We start from the raw sequence: 24,709 nt of genomic DNA on the forward strand, positions 1-24,709 counted from the left end.
GCTCGTAAAACAAATAAAAAAAACCAAACCCTCCATAATGAAGCATCTAATAGAATACCTTTCTCTGTTTTTTTATAACAAGCATGTTATTTGTAGGGTTCTGGTGAGCCATTGCTGGAGCTGTCTATTGCATGAGGTTCCTATTGGTGTTTAACTAGTGGTATAAAAACTATTTATGGCCTTGTATCCCTTTCCAACATAAACAGTATCTCTTGAATAAGTCACTTTAGTGTTAGTTGATATATTACCAGGAGCAGGTTTTTCTTTTACACTTCCTGTGCGCTGGATTGATAGGTAGGTATACATATTGTTTGGCAGGGTTTTTTTTTTTCAGTTTTTCTTTTGCATTCTAAATGGATACAAACCTGCCTTTTAAAATTTTGCTTTTCAAAAGTTTAGAATGACATTTGTTGTAATTTAGTTGTGTCTGACTCTTTGTGACCATATTTGGGGTTTTCTTGGCAAAGATAGTGGAGTGTTTTGCCATTTCCTTCTCCAGCTCATTTTACAAGTGAGAAAACTGAGGCAAAAAAGGTTAAGTGGGGGGCGGAGCCAAGATGGCAGCTGGAAAGCAGGGACTTGCATGAGCTCCCCCCCAGGTCACTCCAAAAACCTATAAAAATGGCTCTGAACAAATTCTGGAGCTGCAGAACCCACAGAATAGCAGAGGGAAGCAGGGCTCCAGCCCAGGACACCCTGGATGGTCCCTGGGTAAAGTCTATCGCAGGGAGTGGGGGCAGAGTGGAGCAGAGCCCAGTGTGGGCCGCACCTGGACCAACCAGACTGGGAGCCAGGTGGAACAAGCCCTAGCCCCCTGAATCAGTGAGCTGTGGCAGTTACCAGACTTCTTGACCCACAAACACCAAAGACAACAGAGAAGGTCAGTGGGAAAAGCTGCTGGGGACAGGGTGAAAGGAGTTCGCGGTTCAGCCACTGCCCCAGGGGCAGAGGAGGTGGTGCAGCTCTGAGGACAGAACTACAGATGCAGTTGCTTCCAGGCCCAGGCCCACCTGGTGGGAGGAATTAAGTGGCAGATCAGAGTGGGAATGCAGAACCTGCTTAAGTTTTGAGTCCCAGTCCTGTTTGGCGGTTCTTGGGGGAGGAGGAGCACTGGTGTGGCAGAGCTTGCTGTGTAGAAATAGCTCTGAAAACAACAGCACAACCCTTCAAGCTTGGGACAAAGTACTCTCTACTCTATAAGCAGTCATACCCCAATGAAAAACTCAAGGGTCAAGTAGTTAGTTGGCTGGGAACTTGGCCAGGCAGCAAAAATGGACTCAGATTCAGACTCAGACTTTGGAATCTTTCTTTGGTGACAAACAAGACCAAAACATACAGCCAGAAGAAGTCAACAAAGTCAAAGAGCCTACATCAAAAGCCTCCAAGAAAAATATGAATTGGTCTCAGGCCATGGAAGAGCTCAACAAGGATTTGGAAAAGCAAGTTAGAGAAGTAGAGGAAAAATTGGGAAGAGAAATGAGAGTGATATGAGAAAGCCATGAAAAACAAGTCAATGGCTTGCTAAAGGAGATCTAAAAAAATACTAAAGAAAATAACACCTTAAAAAATAGACTAACTCAAATGGCAAAAGAGCTCCAAAAAGCCAATGAGGAGAAGAATGACTTGAAAGGCAGAATTAGCCAAATGGAAAAGGAAGTCCAGAAGTCCACTGAAGAAAATACTACCTTAAAAATTAGACTAGAGCAAGTGGAAGCTAGTGACTTTATGAGAAATCAAGATATTCTAAAACAGAACCAAAGGAATGAAAAAAATGGAAGACAATGTGAACTATCTCATTGGAAAAACCACTGACCTGGAAAATAGATCCAAGAGAGACAATTTAAAAATTATTGCACTACCTGAAAGCCATGATCAAAAAAGAGCCTAGATATTATCTTTCCAGAAATTATCAAGGAGAACTGTTCTGATATTCTAGAGCCAGAGGGTAAAATAGAAATTGAAAGAATCCACCCATGGCCTCCTGAAAAAGATCTCAAAAAGAAAACTCCTAGGAATATTGTAGCCAAATCCTAGAGCTCCCAGATCAAGGAGAAAATACTGCAAGTAGCCAGAAAGAAACAATTTGAGTAAACAAGGTTAAGTGACTTGCCTGGGATCACATAGTTAGTGAGTCTCTGAGACCAGATTTGAACTCTTGAAAATGAGTCTTCCTGACTCCAAACCTGGTACTCTACCCATTGTACCACCTAGCTACCCTTTAGAATATACTGTTCCAGCAGAGCTAAGATGGCAGCTTGGGAACAGGGAACTTAAGCTCTCTCCCAAATCCCTCCAAACACCTGAAAAAATGACTCTAAACAAATTCTAAAGCTACAGAACCCATGAAATAACAGTGGGAAACAAGTCTCCATCCCAAGATGGCTTGGATGGTCACTGGGAAGGGTCTATCAAACCGTGCTGAGAGCGGAGTACAGCCCAATGTGGGCCATGCCAGGACAAACCAAGCATGGAGTGGGCTGGGCAGAGCAGGCCTCAGGGCCCTAAATCACTCACCTGTGGCAGTTACCAGACTTCTCAATCCACAAATGCCAAAGACACAGAACAGGGCAGTGGGAAAACTGCTGGATCTGGGTGAGGGAAGTGGATGGTCTGGCTGCAGCTTCGGGGTGGCAGAGGGGGCTGCAGCAGCAGCTGCTCCTGGCCCCAGGCCCACACAGTGGGGGAAATCAAGTGGCTGATCAGAGCAGGAGTGCAGAGATTGCTTTGCTGCTGCTGAGGCAAGGTTCACTTACTTGTCCTGCTTGCATCTGGGTCAAAGTCCTGGTTGATGCTTCTTGGGGGAGGAGGAGCACTGGTGTGGCAGAGCTTTGTGGTGGCTGTGGAGAGGGAGTTCCCCCGGTGGTTGCACGGCAGAAAGGAGTGCCTGCACTCACAGACCAGAGCACAGGCCAGGAGAGGAGCATCTTACTGCCTGAGAATAGGAGTAACTCTGAAAACATCCATGCTTGGACCCTAAAGCTTGGGAAAAAAGCACTCTCCAATCTGAAAGCAGTTATACCCTGACAAAAAGGTCAAAAGTCAAATAATTGGCTGGGAAAATGAGCAAGCAGTGTAAAAGGACTCAGACTATAGAATCTGTCTTTGGTGACAAAGAAGATCAAAACATACAGCCAGAAAAAGTCAACAAAGTCAAAGATCCTACATCAAAAGCCTTCAAAAAAAATACATATTGGTCTTAGGCCATGGAAGAGCTCAGAAAGACTTGGAAAATAAAGTAAGAGAAGTAGAGGAAAGATTGGAAAGAGAATTGGGAGTGATGCAAGAAAATCATGAAAAACAAGTCAACAGCTAGCTAAAGGAGACCTCAAAAAATACTGAAGAAAACAACACCTTAAAAAATAGACTAACCCAAATGGCAAAAGAGCTACAAAATGCCAATTAGGAGAAGAATGCCTTGAAAGGCAGAATTAGCCAAATGGAAAAGGAGGTCCAAAAGACCACTGAAGAAAATACTGCCTTAAAAATTAGAATGGAGCAGGTGGAAGCTAGTGACTTTATGAGAAATCAAGAAATTATAAAACAGAACCAAAGGAATGAAAAAATGGGAGACAATGTGAACCATCTCATTGTAAAAACCACTGACCTGGAGAATAGATCCAGGAGAAAGAACTAAAAATTATTGGACTACCTGAAAGCCATGATCAAAAAAAGAGCCGAGATATCATCTTTCAAGAAATTATCAAGGAAAGCTGCCCTGATATTTCTAGAACCAGAGGGCAAAATAGAAATGCAAAGAATCCACCAATCACCTCTTGAAAAAGGTCCCAAAAAGAAAACTCCTAGGAATATTGGAGCCAAATTGCAGAGTACACAGTTCAAGGAGAAAATATTTGCAAGCAGCCAGAAAGAATCAATTCAAGTATTGTGGAAACACAATCAGGATAACACAAGATCTAGCAGCTTCTACATTAAGGTCAAAGGAGCTAGGATTAATACCAAGAATCACCTACCCAGCAAAACTGAGTATAATACTTCAGGGCAAAATAAGGATTTCAATAAAATAGAGGACTTTCAAGCATTCTCAATGAAAAGACCAGAGCTAAATAGGAGATTTGACTTTTAAATACGAGAATCAAGAGAAGCATGAAAAGGTAAATAGGAAAGAGAAATTGTAAGGGACTTAATACATTTGAACCATTTTGTTTACATTCCTACATGGAAAGATGATATTTGTAACTCATGAGATCTTTCTCAGTATTAGGGTAGTTGAAGGGAATATACATACATATATACATATATATATATATATATATATACACACACATATATATACACACACACACACACACATATATATATTTAGACAGAGGGCACAGATTGAGTTGAATGTGAAGGGATGATATCTAAAAAAACATAAAATTAAGGTATGAGAGAGGAATATACTGGGAGAAGAAGAAAGGCAGAGTTAGAATGGGTAAACTATCTCAAAGTGGCAAGAAAAAGCCGTTATAATGGAAGGTGAAACTGAATGAGTGAATCTTTCTCTCATCAGATTTGTTGTAAGGAGGGAATAACATACATATACAATTGGGTATCTTACTGTACAGGAAAGTAGGGAGATGGGGGATAAGAGTGGGAGGATGATAGAAGGGAGGGCAGATTGAGGGAGGAGGTAGTCAAAAGCAAACACTTTTGAAAATGGACAGGGTCAAGGGAGAAAAGTGAATAAAGGGGGACAGGATAGGATGGAGGAAAATATAGTTAGTCTTTCATAACATGACTATTATGGAAGTGTTTTGCATAATGATACATGTGTGGCCTATGTTGAATTGCTTGCCTTCTCAAGGAGGTTGGGTGGGGAGGGAAGAAGACAGAGAATTTGGAACTCAAAGTTCTAAAAACAAATGTTTAAAAAAAAAGTTGTTTTTGCATGCAACTGGTAAATAAGATATACAGGCAATGGGGCATAGAAATCTATCTTGCCTTACTAGAAAGTGAGGGGGAAGGGGTTGGAGAGAGTGGGATGATGGAAGTGAAGGCAGACTAGGGAGAGGGGCAATCAGAATTTATGCCATCTTAGGGTGGGGGGAGGGTAGAAATGGGGAGAAAATTTGTAACTCAAAATCTAGTGGAAATCAATGTTTAAAACTAAAATATATTAAGTAAAAAAACCAAAAAATATATTGTCCCACAATTATATAATAATAAGATCCATATCTTTAAAGCCATAAAGGATTTATTTAGAAGTTAATTAGTCTAACTCCCTTATTTTACATATGACAAAACTGAGATCCAGAGTGGTTGCCCAAGATCACAAAGGTAAAACCAAAGAAAAAAAAGAAAAGAAAGTGCTAGAAAGTGGCAGGCTGGGTACTTGAACCCTAACCTTCTGTTTCTAAATCAAGGACTTTTTCCACTAGGCCATATATTATGGTAATTAGGGTGGGACTTGTTTGCTGTCCTTCTCTTTTGGAATGCTAAGGCCATCAAGCACCTTTAATGAGTCTTGCCTTTGTTTGAATAGGGTAGGTAAAGTGGGACCCTTTTCTCTTTTGTTTTGGAGTTCTTTTCAGCACTGAGGTAATCAAGTACCTTTGATGAGTCTTGCCTTTCAAATGTAATGGAAAGCAAAGTGGACCTTTTATTGTCTTTGTTTTGGAGTTTCTGCTCAGCACTAAGGAATCCTTGATTGAATTGGGAGTCTTTGATGACCTGCTTATGTCAAGGGAAGGCCTAGTTCACATGGGTTTGAGTCACATGGTTGTGATGTGCTTTGACCCTGAAGAAATGTATATATACTCAGAGGTTAGCATTTTGTCTTTCTGGGCACACTCACTGGAAGAGTGTTGGTGATTTGTCCAGACAAGGCTCTGAGTAGCCGTTGGAACCCCTCCGGCTTTGAAAAACCCAGATGTTATTGCTTCTCTCTCTGGCAACTATGTACGTATTGCTATGGATAGACTGGTTTGTGTTATTTGCTCTTTCTATATAATATATGCTTGTAATTTCTGTTTGTACACTCTCTGAAGGTCAGGGTGCTGACTTTTCCCCCTGAACTAAGTGAACGATGTATGTATGTTTAATTAAAGTAAGATTGTTAACCCCTAAAAGTTGCTTTCCTTAGAAAAGCTGATCAAAGGACCTGTGCTAGCAGCCCTTTTTTGTGCTGGTGTTGTTGGTCTTTCACCCCCACAACAGCTGCTAGCAACGGTGTTGTTATACCATATTACCTCCACTCACACCAGTTAGTGGGTAGGTTTAATGTGGTACCCAATGCATACCTCCAATTTGCTCCTCCCAAGTAATTTGGGCAACTCAACTGTCAAATCCTATAAATCCCAGGTTATATTTATTTTAAATGTTGTTACTTATTAGTGTCTAGCATAGGCTCTGCATGTAGTAGGTACTTAATATATATTTATTTAATCATATAAACTAGAAAATAGGGGTTGAATATGTGATTTTATTGGTCTAGGGAACATTTGAATGAGGAAACTTCTTTCATTGCAGGGTGGTACTTCCTCTGCAATTTATAGTCTTTAAAGAGCAGCCTTAGGCACTGTGAGATTGAGTGACTTACTTATCCAGGGTCACACACAGCCAGTTTGTGCTGGAGGTAGTGTATGAGTCTAAGTCTGGTGTCAAGGTCAGCTGTCTCTGTCTCATCCATTATACCACATTGTCTCTCAATGTATTTAATCATATAAAAATAGAATGGAACAGGTCAATTTTCCTGCTCCAGATGCTTTGAATTTGCCTTTGTATTTCAGTTTCTTAAAAGGGTTTCTGGTAACTTAGAATTATTCAGAGATACTGATCTCTACCATATAGAACTAAGACACTGAAACCTCTCCTTGTTGCTAGGAGTCTCATAACTTTTGAGTTTAATGATCTATCTCCTGTCTTCATGACCTGGCATTAGCCATTCCCATTCATGTAATGGACTCCCTCCCCACTCCCACCTGTTGGAGACCCTTATTTCCTTCAAATTTTAGCTCAAGGACCACCTTCTTCATAAAGGCTTTCCTGATTCAGGTACTAATGCCCTCCCAAATTACCATAATGTATTATTTACATATGTGCATATATTTGTGTTTGTGTATACAAATGTATACATACGCATACATAAATATATGTACATATATTATATATAATACATTTAAAAAATTGTTTCCCACAATAGAATGAGAATTCCTTGAGGGTAGGAACTGTTTAATTTTTGTGTTTATATTCTCAGTGCTTAGCACAGTGCCTGGCACATAGTAACTTCTAACCAAATAGATATTCGTTGATTTATTAAATTTGGATATTATAATATCCCTATAAATGTGTTGTTCTTAAGATTATGTTTAGGAGAGCTCATAAATGATGACTATAGATTTTTGACAACTTAGGCACATCCCAGATGTGTTACTGATATATTTTTATATGTTTTCTGTCTTTCGACAGGTCTAGAGCACCATCTAGTCTGCACAGTCATTTGTTTTGTTTTCCTTTGAGGGGTATGGAATGTGGCCTGATTGATGGTGTTTAAAGATTGTTTAAAATAATCAGTAAAGAAATCCACCTCAGAGCTATGACAGACAAGGAAGACGATTTAGAATAAGGTAGATGTCAGGTAATTCTTCAAGCTTACCTCAAAAATTAGTAAAGTTGCTTTAATAAATGTGAGTTTTGTTGAGAGTTTCGACAAAAAAAAGGCTATTTCAAGTAACAAAACTTTGGGCTTGGAATCAGGGAGACCTGTGTCCAAATCCTACCTTGGACACTTGGTGCCTGTGTTACTCTGGGTAATTCAGTTAACCCCTCTGGGCCTCAGTTTCCTCATCTATAAAATGAGAGGGTCTGAACTTGATAGTTTCTAATGTCCTTGCCAGCTCTGAGTCTATGATCCATTATTTATGCTACTTATCATAAGGATATTAATTTTTCATTACTTTTTCTTATGTGAATTTGTGATACAGTCAGTAAAGGTACTCTTTGTAAAGTTTGTAGATAACTGCCATTCCATCCTGTCCATACCATTTCATTCTCATCTATGACCTTCAGTATAACCTTTCATAGAGAACCACTGAATGCCTTCTACTTTTAATAACTTGAAGACTAGTCCAGCAATCAGTCTGTCCATCTACTCTCTCCCTCTCTATATTACTGGCCTATTTCTTTTTTTTCCTTTTTCATTCATTTCCATATGTCTATGTATGTATGTATGTGTGTGTGTGTGTGTGTGTGTGTGTGTGTATCTCTCTCTCTCTCTCTCTCTCTCTTTCTCTCTACTGTCTTTATTATCTATCTTTTTATCTATGGTCTAATAAAGACAATAAGTCTCTCTATCTCCCATCTCTGTTGGTTCTGTAATCTGTCTATACCTCTAAAGCCATTTCCCACATGCAAGTCATCATTAGCAATATTGGCATACCTTCCAAATATCAGTTCATCATTGTCCTTTCAGTCACCTGTAATGTAGGGTGTCAGTAATTTTTCCCTGAAAAAATGTTGTCTGACCTTCAACTTGAAAGTTATATTATATTTGAGCCAATTTCTTTCACTAGGTTATCAAAAGGGAGAATTTGACATAGAAATACTTATAGTCCCTTACCAAGACCCTGGCAATTTACTTTAGCTATTGTTTAAACACCTTAGTTCAAATACCAACTGAATTCAGTAACTTCAGTTGTTTAATTGGATGCTGAATTATGCAACATATTCTCTAGCTTTTAACACATGTTGAAGATGCATGAATTATGACTAAAGGTAAAAGTGAATAAAATCTAAAATCAAAGTCTTCACTAGAACCCTTGTGGTGACATGGAAGTGATGCTGTGTTCTCAATGACTAGGTCATAACAAGCCTGGAAAAAAGTGGAGGACTTGTAGCAGACTACTTTTTTGTGATTTTTATCCAGGAAAGTTCAGTGGTCTTCGTGGAGTTAGATTCAGACTGCTATTTTTTAAACTAACTCTTAGGTAGCAAGGTACCTAAACTAGGCAGATTAAGGACTAAGTGATGGAAGACGTGATAATTGTCAGAGAAGGGAGAACCTACAGCTTGAAAATGACAAGCCCCTAAATTATGGATGTATTTTAGCTATTTTAAAGTGTTCTTTTAGAAAAAACACAAGGCTCCTCACAGAAGCTCAGAATTTGTCCATTGCCCTCCTATGTATTGCTTTGTGGATCAGAGACTTAAATCTAGAAGAGACCTTAGAGCTTATCAAATCCAACCTTTTCATTTCACAGAAGAGATAATGGAGGTATTATGAGTAGTTGAGCATTTATCTGTCACCCTTTTATTTTGTTATCCTATTATTAAAAAAATCCTTACATTTCATTTTCTATATTTCCAGTTCTTTACTTTCTAGTTATTTTGGTCACAGACAAAGGTAATTTTAGCTGTAGGTTTTTAGGAAAAGTTCTTAAGTTAATTTTATACTATTAGAGAAAATCAGGTGGGGGATGGGATATAAGCCTTTCATTCTTTAGATCTTTAACGTCAAGAAGAAAAGTTCCTATACTAACTAGCCTTTGTTATGTATTATGTTTCTGGTCCCCCCAACAAACATATAAATGACCAGGCTTTGGCAGAGGCAGTGTTGGAGCACAAGAGTTTTCTTTCTTCAGGTTATTTATAGCCTCAGAATCTCTCATCAGATACTTAAACAAATCAAAACAAAACTGTTTTTTTTTATGTTTTTGTGCATTGCCATCTCTTCACAATGACCACACCCAATAGCCCTCCAAAAGACTCTGTCCTTATAATGAAAAAGTAGAGGATAGACTGGTTTGTGTTTTTTGATCTGTTTATAACGTATGCTTGTAATTTCTGTTTGTATTTGCCCTGAAGTTCAGGGCCTGATCTTTTCCCCCTGAATTAAATGAATGATATATGTATGTTTAATTAAACTGAGATGGTTAAACACTTAACAAAAAAAAAAAAAGAAAAAGAAAAAGTAGAGTTAAGCAAAGCAAACTAATGTAAAATCCTTGCCTGACAAGCCAGTCAACACCTATTGTCTATCATTTCTCTGCCAAGAGAAGGGAGATATGTTTCAATATCAGCCCTCTGAAGTTTGAATTATTCATTATCTCCCCTACTGAGAGGTCCTTTGGTGTTGTGAAAAGAAAACTGGACTTGGAGTCAGGAAGGCTCAAGTGAAATTCCACCAAGGACAATTACTAGTTGTGTGACCTTGGTCAAGTCCCTTAACATTTCTGGGCCTCAATTTCCTCATCTATAAAAAGAAGATATGTGGGTAGGACATGATGACTTCTAAGGTCCCTTCTAGTTTGAAACCTGTGATCATGTCCATAGTTAGGTAGGTACATGGGTGGAGGATTAAAGGAAAGTAATTTTACTTTTCTTTTGTTCTGGGTTCAAAAGAATGTCAAACAGTGGTATAATTATTGTACATATGTAACCTATATCAAGTTTCTTACTGTCTTGTAGGGAGAGGGGAGTTGAGGAAGAAAGAAAATTTGGAATGTAAATTTTTCTTAAAAAAGAATGTTAAAAATTGCCTTTGTATGTAATTGGAGAAAAATATTATTAAAAAACAGTAGTATAGCTAGAACTTAAACCAATCAAAATCACCACTCTTGCATCCCTTCAACATGTTCCTGCTCCTTCTAAAGTCATACTTCATCTTACTTCATGGTAGTGAATTTCATAAGGAAGATGTTCAGAAGGATCACCTGACCTCTGAGACCATATATTGAAATAATGCCTGCAAATGAAGAAGCTCCTTTTTTCCCCTAGAACTTTACTCAAGTACTCCCTTTTGTAGGAAGTCTTTGCTAATTCTCCCTCCCCACCCCCAAACTATCTTGTATTTATTTGTAGATGTACTTTTGTGGAATGTTGTCTTCCATGATAGAATGGAAATTCCTGGAGGATCAAGACTACTTCATAGTTTTGTCTTGTTATTCCCAGTGCCAAGAACAGTGCCTGGTATGTAGTATGTGCATAGTGAATGTTGATCAATTTTTTGGGAATCTTCATCTTTGTTGAATTTGACTTGTGATTGCGTATGTGTGTGTACATTCCTAAATTTATCATATTTTTTCCATTAATTATTATTTAATAAGTCATGGCCAGTTTTGAGGGCTGAACTTATGAAATGTAGTATCAAACATAGTTAAAAAAAAAGGCTAGAGGAGAATGAAGTAAATTGAATCAGAAGATGTGGGGATAGGGAAGGGAGTAATATTTGCTGGTGGCTTCTTCAGGAAAAGTTTAAATTGGGCATAGTTGCCATAACAATTTGGAGCATATAAGGGTCCTTATGCTTGTGTGCATAGGGGCACGTCTGAGGCCTGGACTTTAGTCTGAATGTAGGGTGATGGAAAAATAAACCTTAGGGAAGATTGAATAGTGCTACTAAAGGAAATGCCTTATACAATAGGTTGAAAGTGACTAGAGCTTTATGGCTGTGATTTATGATGCCTCTGTGGTCCCTATGATGATTTATAAAAGCTTATTTATCTTTTCTATCTGGTCATCTGTGCTCCTTCACATTGAAGATAACTCTTCCTCAGAATCTTTCACTCTCTAAGGCTAGGACTTGGTAAGCAAGCACAACCAGCTACCCCTCTTCTTTTCTCCTTTTTAAAATTCTTGGCCTGAGAAAAATTTAAGACTGTGACTTGCTAATAACCACTACCATGAGGATACCTGTTTGCCATATAATAACCATTTTCTCAAGATTTCAAAACTTCTCTTGTATCTTATCTCATCAGCATTGTTTAGTGTAAGGAGTTCGGCACTGGGGGTATAGAGATCTCAGCTCTATTCTTCCTATGACCACTAAATAGTGTTGTGACCTTAGACAAATGATTTGCCTCATCAGGGTCTCAGTTTCCTCATCTGTGAAGGGATGGGGTTGAACTAAAAGATTTCTAATGTCCTTTCCAGTTATAATTTCTATAGTAAGAGCAACTGAATGGGGACAAGAAAACTCAACCAAATAGTACCCAAAGGTTTCTCACCTATTCTGCCTTCTGGTTTCAGAGTGGGTGGTATTATTTTTTTTCCTGGTCCGTCTAGGTGGTTCAGGGGATAGAGTTCTGGGCATGGAGTCAGAAAGACTTATCTTTCTGAATTCAAATCTGGCCTCAGATACTTACTAACTATGGGACCCTGGGCGGGTCACTTAACTGTTTGCCTCAGTTTCCTCATCTGTAAAATGATCTGGGGAAGGAAATAGCAAACCATTCCAGTAGCTTTGCAAAGAAGACTCTAAGTGGGGTCATGAAGAGTCAGAAATTAATGAAAAATAACTGATCCCTCTTCTCCTTTTTCTGAGTAACACCCTTCATACTCAATTGAAGATATCAGCAATGAGATACAAATGAAGATGCTTGTTTGTGGCATCTTCTTTTTTAATTTTTCTAAAAGTGATACTACTTTCTTAAAATCTTACTTTGGACAAAGCATACACTCTTCAGATGTTCCGGTTTGCATTACCACACCATCACTAGTCACCTATCCATAATGCTTTTTTATTACACATTCTTCACTGGCCTTTCTCCATAAGAACTGTAGGTCAAGGTTACTCTTCCTTTAAAAAGAACCCAAATTGCTTAATTAGGTGTTATGTATTGGGATGTTACTGTGAACACACTTAAATTGCTTGCAGATCCTGAGAAGCTCATAAAATTGTATGATATGACAACAAGAAGTTTGTTGCTGTAAGAAACTTTGAGAGATCTGAGATAAGTATGAAGGATATTTTATAGTTGTGATTTACTGTCCTTTCAATTACATTATACAAAATTCAGCAGAATTTTCCACCATCACTAGGGGAATCAATGTATCTCCTGTAGTAAATCACAAATATCGTGAACAACATGAGGCCTATAATTGACAGGTAACTGCTGATAAATAGTGTTCATTATTTTTCTAGTAGGGCAAACTGGAAAGTCTGTGCCCATCATATTTACTTGGAAAATATGTCCTTAACATTACAAAATATACCTAGTCTCCAAATGTTAGAACTAAAATTATGGAGTCTTTCTGTTTCTGAAGGGCTAAAGTGCACAGGTGTGGGTTTATTTTCTTAAGGAACACTAAGTTGAGGTCTCGTTCCTCTAAATTTGGTAAATCAGGAGCTTCATGAGGCAGAGCGAGCTTAACAACTTTCTATTCCCTGTCACAGAAGAAACACACTCATACCGATGATGAGATATTGTTCTGATACTCATGACTAGAATGGAATGACTAAGTGCCAGTGCTAACCTTGTTTATCCAAACAAATTGGTTCCTTAAACATGACAGTGAGCTGTGGAAAAGAAACACGTCAGGCCACTTAAAAATACAACTATGGCAGAACTGAAACTGTAAAAGTGTTCACAATGTTCCGATTCAGAGAAACTAGAGGATGATTCAGAGATATTATTTTCAACTCTATCGCTGGTCCAAAAAAAAAAATCACTTAAGGAGCACATACGTCATTCTTGGCAGGCAAAGAAAAATAACTAACAAAACCCCCATCTATTCATATTTTATTATTTAATACTTCTTTTCTTTCATTTTTGGGGCAAATTTGGGACTGCAAAAACCAAAATTCATTACATACAGTAGTTGTAGGTGGTGGCAAGATTTTGTCTCTTGGGAATAAATATGTGCTTGAATGATCTGCCTTTTCCCAACATCTACTGTTGAATCCTGTAAATGGTATCTTTCAGAAATCCTTTTCTTTCTCAGTCATTTTTGCTCTTTCATTCTTCTCCTCAGCCATTCCAGTTATTACTTTTTCTTCTCCTATTCACTCCTAAGAAATACACATTTACTTAAAAATATTCAGGGGTCATAAGGAAGTTACTATCTTTAGCATGGAATTGTTGTTCAGTGTATTATCTTTATTTGGCAGATTTAGGTATTTTCTACTCCTGGGGTTGGAGACTCAGGACTAGGAAAAACATCTGCAGTTGACCTGGAAAGAATGAAGAGGATCTAATATCTTTCTCTCATTCCCTTCCCCATGACCATTTCCCCACCCCCACCTTAAATTAATGTCCCTAGTTTATCTTTTTCCCTGAATGAGAAAATTTACTGGCATTGATTTACAAAACTATAAGATCAGATTATTTCTTCGTTAAATGATAATTTATATAACAACAGATGACTAAGACACAACTTTTGCACTGATGCCCTGAATTTTATTCATGAAAAGTGGGGAAAGGAACTAGCATTAATAAAGTGCCTACTGTGTGCCAGGCCAATTCTGTGAGGTAGGTACTATTACAACACCTATTTTACAGTTGAAGAAACTGAGGCACAGGTTAAATGATTTGCCCAAGGTCACATGTCTAGTGTCTGAGGTTGGATTTGAACTCAGGTCTTCTTAATTCTAGGCCCAGTGTTTATCCTTACACCACCTAGCTAACCATCAGAATAGGCTCAGGTAGAAAGAAAGAAAGATGAATGTACCTGTATGGCTATATATGTATGTGGATGTATATGTGTACATACATATGTGTGTGTGTGTGTGTGCGCGTGCGTATACACACACACACACAGACACACACACATATATATATATATATATATATGTATATATATATACACATACACGTACATATTTTGCCATGACATGGAAACCCTCTCCCAATCCACTCTCATCTTAATACATTCAACTTTGATTAAGTGCCTGCTATGTGCAGAATATTTCTAGAGGAGATATAGTTTGACTAGGACACAACCCCTCCTCTCATAAAGTTCTGTGATGTTCCTTTGTTGCTTTACACCCACATTCAATAAACGTAGTTGATATGGTTCGCTATTAACACTGGGTTGGGATGAGTCTATGATGGTGAGACCTGGTCTAGGCTTCAAAGACTATTTCTGCTCTTCTGATAGGGTAGGTCATATTTCCTTTGGCTGGGAAGTCACAGATCTAGCTCTGCCTGCTGAATATTGCACTTCAAAGCCGTATATAAATGTGAGCTGTAACTATTTTTTTTCTTTTTCTTCCCAGGAGCTATCGAGGCCAAGTGTGACTGCCAGGAAGGAGCCGGGAGCAGCCAAAGAGGCTGAGCATGTCAGACTTCTCTCCCAGCCCGCCACACACACTTAAAACCTAAAGGAAATAAGAAGGGATCAATGGGAGGAAGGGAGCCAACCAGGTGAGCAACCACATCTGTCTGAAGTCTAAAGGCAACAGGAAAGGATCCCTGGCATTTAGATTTGTTTGGCAAGATTGAGACATGACCTGAGCTTACACTAAATTACCTCACAATGAATTATTTTTACCTTGCATTTTAAATGTCAGGATGACTCCACTGAGCTTTTTGGCTAGAGAAAGAGAGAACACATCAAAGGCTGGTAATTAGTCTGCAGGTGTGGCTGATGGGATTGCCAGTCATTTGTCTCCTTTTAGCAAAGGGTTAATTCCTGGCTTTTTCTCAAACTGACTTCTGTTGATTTCAGGAAAGAACAAGAGATTTTCCATAGAGTTAGATATTTTCATTGTGTGTGTGTGTGTCCTTGTCTGTGTCTATGGAGTGTGTGTGCTGTGTGCATGGGTTTCCTTAGGTGCAGCCAGGGCTTGTATTTCACTGATTTATTCACTGGAGAGTGTGGAGGGAATCTTACTATACCAGTCATTGGGGTTCATACCATGGCGCCACTGTGCAAATGAACTCCTTCATAATGTATACTTTTGCTACTTAAGTAAGTAAATTCCCTTGGATAGGCTCCATGTCTGCTTTGACTTATAATGAATTCTGATAGGTAGTCAAGTAGTACTAAGCAAGTTGCCAGTGTGATATATGATTTAGCTTTTGCTCCCCTCTTTACCCAGATTTTTCAGTTAAGTCTTATCACTAAGTGGAGCAGGAATAATTACGATAATTGCAACATGAAAGGGTTTTCACATCTGAATGGCATTTTAGAAATCTCGGCTTGGCTACTACTCCATAAGCAACCCAGATTGTATAAGAGATGCTACTTACTCAAAACAGCATTAAATGTAGTCTGGGATATGTTCAAAGACTACTTTCTGAATGAAATGGGGTGAAAGGGAAAAGAATTAGTTAAGTGTAAAATGCAAATCAATTGTCTTTGCTTTCTGGTACTTTTCCTAGTGTGTTTAGAAGCTTTTCTTGTATCTTTGGAAGCAATCTGAACCCTGAGATATCTCAGAGGTATTTTGCTGCCTGACCATAAGCTGTTTAAAATTTGGAAGTTTCTGATTTTTGGAGCAATTAGTATTAAAAAATTTAAGTAGTTTAGGTAAAATTATAGGGGTGTACATTCTTGAATTATCATGGTGCCTATATCTTGAAGACTTATGTTTTCATATCACCCCAAATGCATAATTCTTGTTGGTGTTCCATAAACACAGGTGATAGAGATTAAAAAAGGAGCCAATGATAAGTATCTGACTCCAAGTTGCTAGTTGGTTTTTGCCAAACTCCTGGGGAGACAGGATGAGAAAAAATGACAAAATGCAAAAATGATACTGTCATGTTGGGTTGGAAAAAAAATTCAAATGTATATCAAAAAAATGGAAGGAAACAATGGAGGTAAGCTAATGTAGGTATGAACCAGAATGAAGCAAAAGCTCTGTCCTCTTGAACCATGTTACAAAGAGTCTCTTACGTGGGAGGTCAGACATGTTCCTAGATGCACAAGTGAATCTCTAGAAGTGTTAAAATGAAATTTCCCAAGCCCTTGCATGGAATTATGCTTTATTTTTAATAGTGTAATAATTCTCATTATTTATTGCAAAGTTTCTTTCCTTCTCTGTGTCAGAATTGTAAAGATAATGGACATGTTGATTCATGCCAATCCCTGTATCACTGTGGCAAAATACTTGTTATCTTGGTTACCACTTTTACTTCTTCTCCTATTTCTTTCTTTCCTTCTATCCCTCTTGTATGCACATGTAGGTTTACCCCTCCCCAATTTTTCCTTTTTCTCCTAACTCGCCCTCATCACTCCTTCCTCTCCTCTATCTCTTTCTTTCTACACCACCTCAGCTCTTATTTCCTTCCTCTCTTGCTGTCTAGAGAACACATCAGGTGGGCATGTTGGCACAATTTTGCCTTTTTTTGAGCAATGTTACTCAGGGACTTCTATTTATTATGCCTCAAGCACATACTCTCTTTAGTACCATTCCTTCCAGGGGGGCAGGGAATGATCTTTGCAGCAAAGGAAGGTGAAGTTGTAGCCGTGTTATTGTTATAACATAGCCAACTGTATGGAACAGATTGGGCTGAGATTGGAACAGCTGGGGCTGGCACAGTGAATCTTGACTCTTCTCAGAAGAGTTCTGGCACCGCCGGATCATCATACTTGAAGGGGAAAGACAGGCAAGGAAGGTTAAGGGGATAGTGGCTTCTCCTGTAGGCCTTTTGGTTTCCGTGATTTACCTTTGCAAAATTGTCAGTAGTTTATGTAGATGACAAATTGTGAGCCTGTTTTACTCAAGACCTCTCTCTGTCTCTCTCTTCTTTCTGTCTCACTTTTTGTTTCTTTCTCCCTCTGTTTCTGTTTCTGTCTCTGTCTGCCTCTGTCTCTTTCTGTGTCTCTCACTTTCACTCTGTCTCACTCTCTCTCACTTTCTATCCATGTCTCTCACTCACTCACTTTCGGTCTTTTTCTCCATGTCTCTTTTGCACTCTCTCTGTCTCTTTGTCTCTGTGTTTGTCTGTGTCTACCTCTCACTCACTGTCAGTCTCTGCCTCTTGCTCTGTCTCTTACTGTCACTCTATCTCACTTACTCTCTGTCTCTCCCTCTCCCTTTGTCTCTCACTTGCTCACTTTCTGTCTCTTTTGCACTCTTTCTCTTTTTATCTCTGTTTCTGTCTCTATGTCTCCCTCTCTGTCTCTCGCTCATATTTTTCCTATTACAGATAGTATTGTTTTTCCTCAACTCTGTTACATATTGCTCAGTTGCAGGGTCTGAAAGTACAGAATGAGATGATTTTTAATGTCATCACATGTGGTTGTTTGACTGACATCATCTTCTGATGCCTCATGGCAGCATGGAGGTGAGCCTGGGTTCAGGAGAACTATGCCAGAGGAGCTCGAGTTCTGGCAGGCCCTGACAATCTGGAGGGCCTTTGACTGCACGCCTACTGACAGGCTGCATTCAGAGTGCTTTGTTATTAGGGAGGCCACCAGGTGAAGAGTTCTTCAGCCAAAGGTACTCGAAACCATCTATTGAGGTGTAGAAGGCCTGTAACATGCAACAGGGCAGGCCATGTCTGCACTAAGGAAGCCACAGATTTTCAAAGCATTAAAATACTTTTTTTGAAAAAGACCAAAATTATTTATTTCTCTGAGATTGTTTTTCAAATGTGGATGACACTAATCAGAGTTTTAGGAGGGTGCTAGGATTTTAGGGCTACAGGGAGGCTTTAATATGGATACTGTTAATATGAACACATATCTTCAAATTTGAATCATGGATTTAGAGCTGGGAGGGCCCTGAGAAGCCATCGAATACAATCCCCTCATTTTACATATGAGGAAACTGAGGCTCAGAGGGGTTATGTGTGCACGGCTGAAGGACTCAGAGGTACTAAGTGACAAAGGTGGGATTGTAATTCAAGTACTTTGACTCCAAAATCAAAGTTCTCTGGGCTTTTTATACAATTAGGTTGTGATAATACTTCATATTCAAATAGCAATTTAAAGGCTATGAAGCACTTTTCTTGAAGCAACCCTATGAAGTGCGTAATGGACATATCCCTATATGCCCTTTCCTGATGATTCATAGTGAATGCACAAGAGAAAAATAAGAAAATTGTTGTGTGAGGTCTGAGTTGGGGCAAGTTCATTACCAAGCAGAAAAGGCTTTGTGGCAAGGTGAAATCTGAGTTGGGCATTGAAGGATATGTAAGAATTCAACAAGAATGATGAAGAAAGCATTCCAAGCATTGGGAACAAAATGAACCAAAGCACATAGAGAGGAAAATATGGGGTAGGCGTGGTGAGTAGTTTTAATTGGTGGGAACATTGAGTACAAGGAGGGGAATAGTATGAGAATAGTTTAGAACCAGATTTGGTAGGGTCTTGAATGGCAAACTCATGAATTTTTATCTTACTTAACTGTCAAAAAGGGAGCCATTGAAAGTTTTTATGCAAAAGAGATGAATGACCAGATTTAAATGTAAAGAAGATGATCTTAGGAGGGTTGTGAAGAAAAGTTTGGGGAGTAGAAGATAAGAAGCTGTTATTCATGCCCCAGTAGGATATAATCGAAATCAAAATGGGAGTAAACCAATGGAGTAGAATGAATTAGAATACTTTGTAAAAGAAATGGTGCAGAAATAGAAAACACCCATCTAAGTAGTCTTTTTTAAATTTTTCCCTTAAATTGTGTTAAACTTAATTTTCATTGAGTTTGCAGTTCTATCTTGAGCATGACAGCCTATCAATAATTTGTGCATGCAGATTCACTGAAATTTCTAAGGACATTATTTCCATATTAACGTACTCAAGTGGCATCTTTCCACCTCCTCATGCCCAACCTCTGACTTTCATCCAAAGCCTGCCAGCTTCCATTTGGCTGCCTTTCCAGATCAGGTTGCTTCTTAGATTTTACAGATAGAATTATGAAGTATAGCTTTCTCCATATATTTTCATTTAATCCACTTGTGGTTAAGCATAAGATTTGTTTGCTTTAGGAGTGGAAGTTAACTAAATCCCATAAACTTGTTTTGTTGTGTCAAAGGATAACCATTTTTTAAAAAGTGGGGTTGAATGTTGTATACAATGTAGCTCACTTTTCTCAGCATAATTTTAATTTGTTAACTAGGAAATTGTTACTGGGAAACTTTTGTTTGTGTCCTCAAATTCTTTTTCTTAGAAGGGGGAAAAGACTGCTTAAAAATGTTATGGGTGAAGACATTTTGGGGGATGAGGGGATAAGGGAGGAGATATGAAAGGTAAGAAGTGGTTTTAAATGTTGATTATAGAGCAGAAAATCAAACTAGATGTTTGCATATGACCAATTATGTGTTTAAACATTATAATCTTGACTTGTATAAATCCATCTTGGATGAATGAATGTCACCATTAGGGAGGAAGACTCTTGAATAGAGGAAATGGAATATAAACTAGAGATATTTTTAGAAGCTGAGTTTCTTTTGCTTCATGTTTTAGACCATAAATTCTTGGCGAATGCTGGCCTTACCTGTACACAGGTGTGGTATGATTTAAAGGGTGCCAGAAAGGGATCGATTTTACTAAAAAGTACCATTCCACTACCCATGACTTAACTATTGAGGAATTATTACTTTGAATTACGTGCTTTGCCTTCAGAAGTAAAGTATTAAGTACAAATATTCTTGGGAGAGAGAACACATTTGTGTGCCAGGATAAAATACTTTATGAGACTGCTTTTATTCCAGAACAGAGAGTTAGAAAAATGATGAAAAAGTTGTATGGATACCTCTAGAGTCGAAGTCTAGTTGGAGTGAGTTAGAAGGCAGATTCCAGTTGACACCATAGTAGAGTATAACAAGGCATTGGGAATTGGCCCCAAAGCAAGGAGATGGGGATCACAGTAGGTAGGCATGATGATATGAAAGACAAACTCATCTAGTTTATAGTACTGCAAAAATCAGTCAAACTCAGTCTTACATTCAAGTCTATGCAAAAAGAATTGTTAGGTCTTGCTCTCTATGAGAATTTCTCCAAGTGTCATAATATGGTGTATGGACTGATTTATAAGAACTGCAAATGATTTCATATAAGGCGTGCCTTTACCTTACGTGTATACTTATTTTCAAGGTGAAATTTTATGACTGTTTCCTTTAAAGTTGTTGGTTCTTGGTATTTCTTTTTCTTCACCATTCTTTTAACTCCAGCCTTTATCAGGGACTTTATCAGCAAACATTTTAAGTGCTTACATGTCCATGTATTAGACACTTATGTACTAACTACATATATGAAGATATGTGAGACATAGTTCTTGCCCTTGAGGGGGAAAATAACTACCTAGTTGGAGAGATAGAATGCATGTGAATGAAAGCTAAATGATACTGGCCATATGTATCAGGAGGGCAGAGTTTATAATCTCAAAGAGGATCATAAACATGTCTGAAAGGTTCGGAATCGCCGGATAGAAGAAACTCTCATAGTAGAAGGCAGAAGAATCAAAACATTTATTTAGGCTCAACAGTAACCAACCCATGAACCAGCAACCCCATTTTGATATGTTGGTCATAATCTTCCAGGCCCAATAGGTACGCCTTGAAAGAGTAACCAGGAGGCTACAGAGAAACATGATTGCGTAAAGCAAAATCATGTTTCCCCCTTGATGGTAATAAGATTACCCACTGGACTGAAGTCTTTGTTCAGCTTCCTCCCGTAGATCAGCTCTGCTGCTGGCAGCTCCTGCCTCAGCTGTGTCTGTTTCTGAAACTGAAGCTGCAACTGAAACTGACGATGTAACGGTCGTAACTGCCTCTGTAACGGTCGTTGTAACTGCCTCTGGCTCCAACCGGAAAAGGAAAGAGAGGAAGAATCTTCAAGCTGTCCTCTCCCCTCTTATAGGGTTTCTGACATCATCAAGCTCCGCCCAAATGACCAGGGCCGATTGGTTCCTGAGTTGGCTCCTCCCCCTAGGGTAGACCAGGTTCTGGAGCTAACACCTCCCCTCAGCCAGCCCCATGACTCCCCACACAGGAAGCCGTCTGCCTCCCGGCATGCTCCCCGGGCCTCCTGCCCCGGAAGAGCAAGCCACAGTGTCCAGAGGCTCAATGAGGCAAGCTGAGCCATTCAAAGGAAACAAAAGCCATTATGGCTACATTCCACCCCTTGTTATAGGATACATAATCTAATCAGCCATGTATCCTAGAACATACATTGTGATTCAATTACAAAGGAAACTAAAACATATCATTCATTATAAAGCAAAACATATCATTTGGTGACATTCCTAAACATTGGTTTAACGATTCAAATGCGATCCACCCCTAGGTCCCAGCAAGATAATCTCTTCAATCAATCATCCCCAAAATAATTATTAATAATTCAAATGTCCACCCCTAAATCCTTGTATCCATTACATAGGATCAATAATATCATAACAATAAAACAACACAGCAAGGATAACACAAAATAAGTAAACAGAACACTATCATCATTTCCACCCCCCTTGAACGATTGGGGCTCAAAATCTTGGGGTGAGGGGTGAAGGTCTCATTTTCCATAGCTTCTTCATGCTGAAATTGGATGTAGAGATGGCCCTGCCCCCAAAAAGTCCCATTCCAGAGGTCATTTCTTTAAGGAGCTGGCAGGAATTCCAAGAATGCTACATGCTTAGGCAGTCACCGGAAAGTGCAGGGTGCTTAAGCCTGAAGGAAACAAAACTAGCAACAAGGTTAGCCAAAACAAAGGACAAAAAGAATAGTCTGTGAATCTATTATTATAACCTATTCACGGTAAAATATATGGTTCAGGGGTACGATTTGGTAATTATTTTCCCCTGAATAAACAACTGTTACAGTGTTGTCCTTCCCATGGGCTATAACTTCTGCAGCCTTTGGAATATCATCTGGCTTCCGTTTTACCCATACCTTAGCTCCTGACTTTATTCTATCAATGGAGCAAGACCCTTTTGCCCCTCTAGTAGTTATTTTGGGAGGAGGGTCAGTTTTCACAAAGGGTATTTTTTCACAGGGGATAATAATGACTTGAACCATCCTATCATTTCTACAAAATTGTACAGGTTTTTTACCCATATTCTGGAGTGTCACAACAATTTCTTTTTGATAATTAGAATCTATCACTCCAGCCAATACATGTATTCCTTGAGCCGCTAATCCTGGTTTAGGTAATATCCATCCAAGATGATTCTTGGGGATTCTCATACATACTCCAGTAGGGGTTTTTCTTATCTCTTTCCTATTTAACCTAAAATTCTCTATACAATGTAAATCATATCCTGCTGAACCAGGTGTTCCTGGACTTGGTAGTGGGACATCTTCCCTCACAGTCCAAAATTCAATGTTTTGAATCTCACATGTTTGCTGTTCTCTGATCTGCAGATTTGGGGTCATCATTCTGGCTAGAGGTGTACTCCCCCCTAAGGGTCTATTATTCAAATTACGTAAGGCAATAGACAAATTATCCTTCCAATGTCGATATGAATTATTTGAGCTTAATTTTCTCAGCTGTTCTTTCAACAATCCATTCATTCTTTCAATTAGCCCAGATGCTTGTGGGTAATATGGAATATGATATATCCATTCTATATTATTCAACACACAATATCTTTTCACTTCTTTGCCCTTGAAATGTGACCCATTGTCACTTTGAATCTGCATTGGGGTTCCATAATATAAACTTACAATATCTAAAGTTTTACAGGTGTTTTTTCTGAGTTGCGTCTTTATAAGGACAAGCCACTAGTACACCTGAATAGGTGTCAACACACGTACATACATATTTACATCCTTTATCCTGGGGTAGTGGGCCAATATAATCTATCTGCCAAATTTGGGCTGGAACTTTTCCCCTTGCTATTTCTCCAGTAACTATCCTAGGAAGAGTTCGTTCTTTTTCTAATTGGCATATACAACACTCCTCTGTTATTTGTTTTAACAACGCATGAGAAATACTGATACCTCGATCCTGTGCCCATCGATGGGTGGCCTGGACCCCTAAATGGCCAGCAGTCTGGTGGACCCATCTACTGATATTCCACCGGCCCCTTGATCACTGAGTCTTACCATCCAAGATATCAATGGTTCTCCTATTCTTTGGCTGAATCTACTCAAAATATCTGTGACCTCTTGCGGTGAGAAATCTTCCTGAATTTCCCTTGTAACTGAATCTTCACCTCGGGTTTCTGTCTTCCTCCTTTGTATGGGTCGAGCCCTTGTCTGATCATTTAACCATCTCCTATTCTCTGTGTGAGGCACATCCTGAACCCCAGTAGTGTTTTGTGCCTCAGCCGGCTCTTTCTGGGCTGGGTTGAAATGCACTCTGGGCTTTTTTGGTCTCCTGTTGCTCTTAGCCACATTAATAGAAAAGTTCTCATTTGAGTCAGTTTGGTCTTCTGCTATCTGAGATTTCCCTTCTTCCTGTGGGGTAGGAGTGCCCCCATGTCTTTCACTTAATCTCAATCTTTCGTATACTAGCCGGTAGGCTGATAACACTATCCAGCTTTGCCTAGATAGTGATGCCCCTGACTGAATCCCAACTTCTCGTAAACACTTTTCTAAATCCCTAGGATCTCCTCTCCGTAGCCTTGGTTCCCAGTTTTCACAGGGTCCAGCTTTTTTAGCCAATTCTTTTGCTAGGGAGGAATAAAATGGATCCTCCCATCCTGGGATATTTATCTCTTCCTCTGGAATTGTTCTGCTTCTAAATAGAGATCTTATACCTAGCGATCCTGTTCGTGACGCCAAATGTATCAGGAGGGCAGAGTTTATAATCTCAAAGAGGATCATAAACATGTCTGAAAGGTTCGGAATCGCCGGATAGAAGAAACTCTCATAGTAGAAGGCAGAAGAATCAAAACATTTATTTAGGCTCAACAGTAACCAACCCATGAACCAGCAACCCCATTTTGATATGTTGGTCATAATCTTCCAGGCCCAATAGGTACGCCTTGAAAGAGTAACCAGGAGGCTACAGAGAAACATGATTGCGTAAAGCAAAATCATGTTTCCCCCTTGATGGTAATAAGATTACCCACTGGACTGAAGTCTTTGTTCAGCTTCCTCCCGTAGATCAGCTCTGCTGCTGGCAGCTCCTGCCTCAGCTGTGTCTGTTTCTGAAACTGAAG

At 39.0% G+C, this 24,709-nt stretch overlaps 1 long non-coding RNA gene across 1 annotated transcript in view; it reads right to left on the reverse strand.

Moving 5' to 3' along the window:
- LOC118843880 overlaps positions 1-24,709 on the reverse strand; it is a 63,047-nt gene that overhangs the window by 843 nt on the left and 37,495 nt on the right. The window lies entirely within an intron of this gene.

This window comes from Trichosurus vulpecula, chromosome 1 (assembly GCF_011100635.1).
Source record: "Trichosurus vulpecula isolate mTriVul1 chromosome 1, mTriVul1.pri, whole genome shotgun sequence".
NCBI classification, from domain to species: domain Eukaryota; kingdom Metazoa; phylum Chordata; class Mammalia; order Diprotodontia; family Phalangeridae; genus Trichosurus; species Trichosurus vulpecula.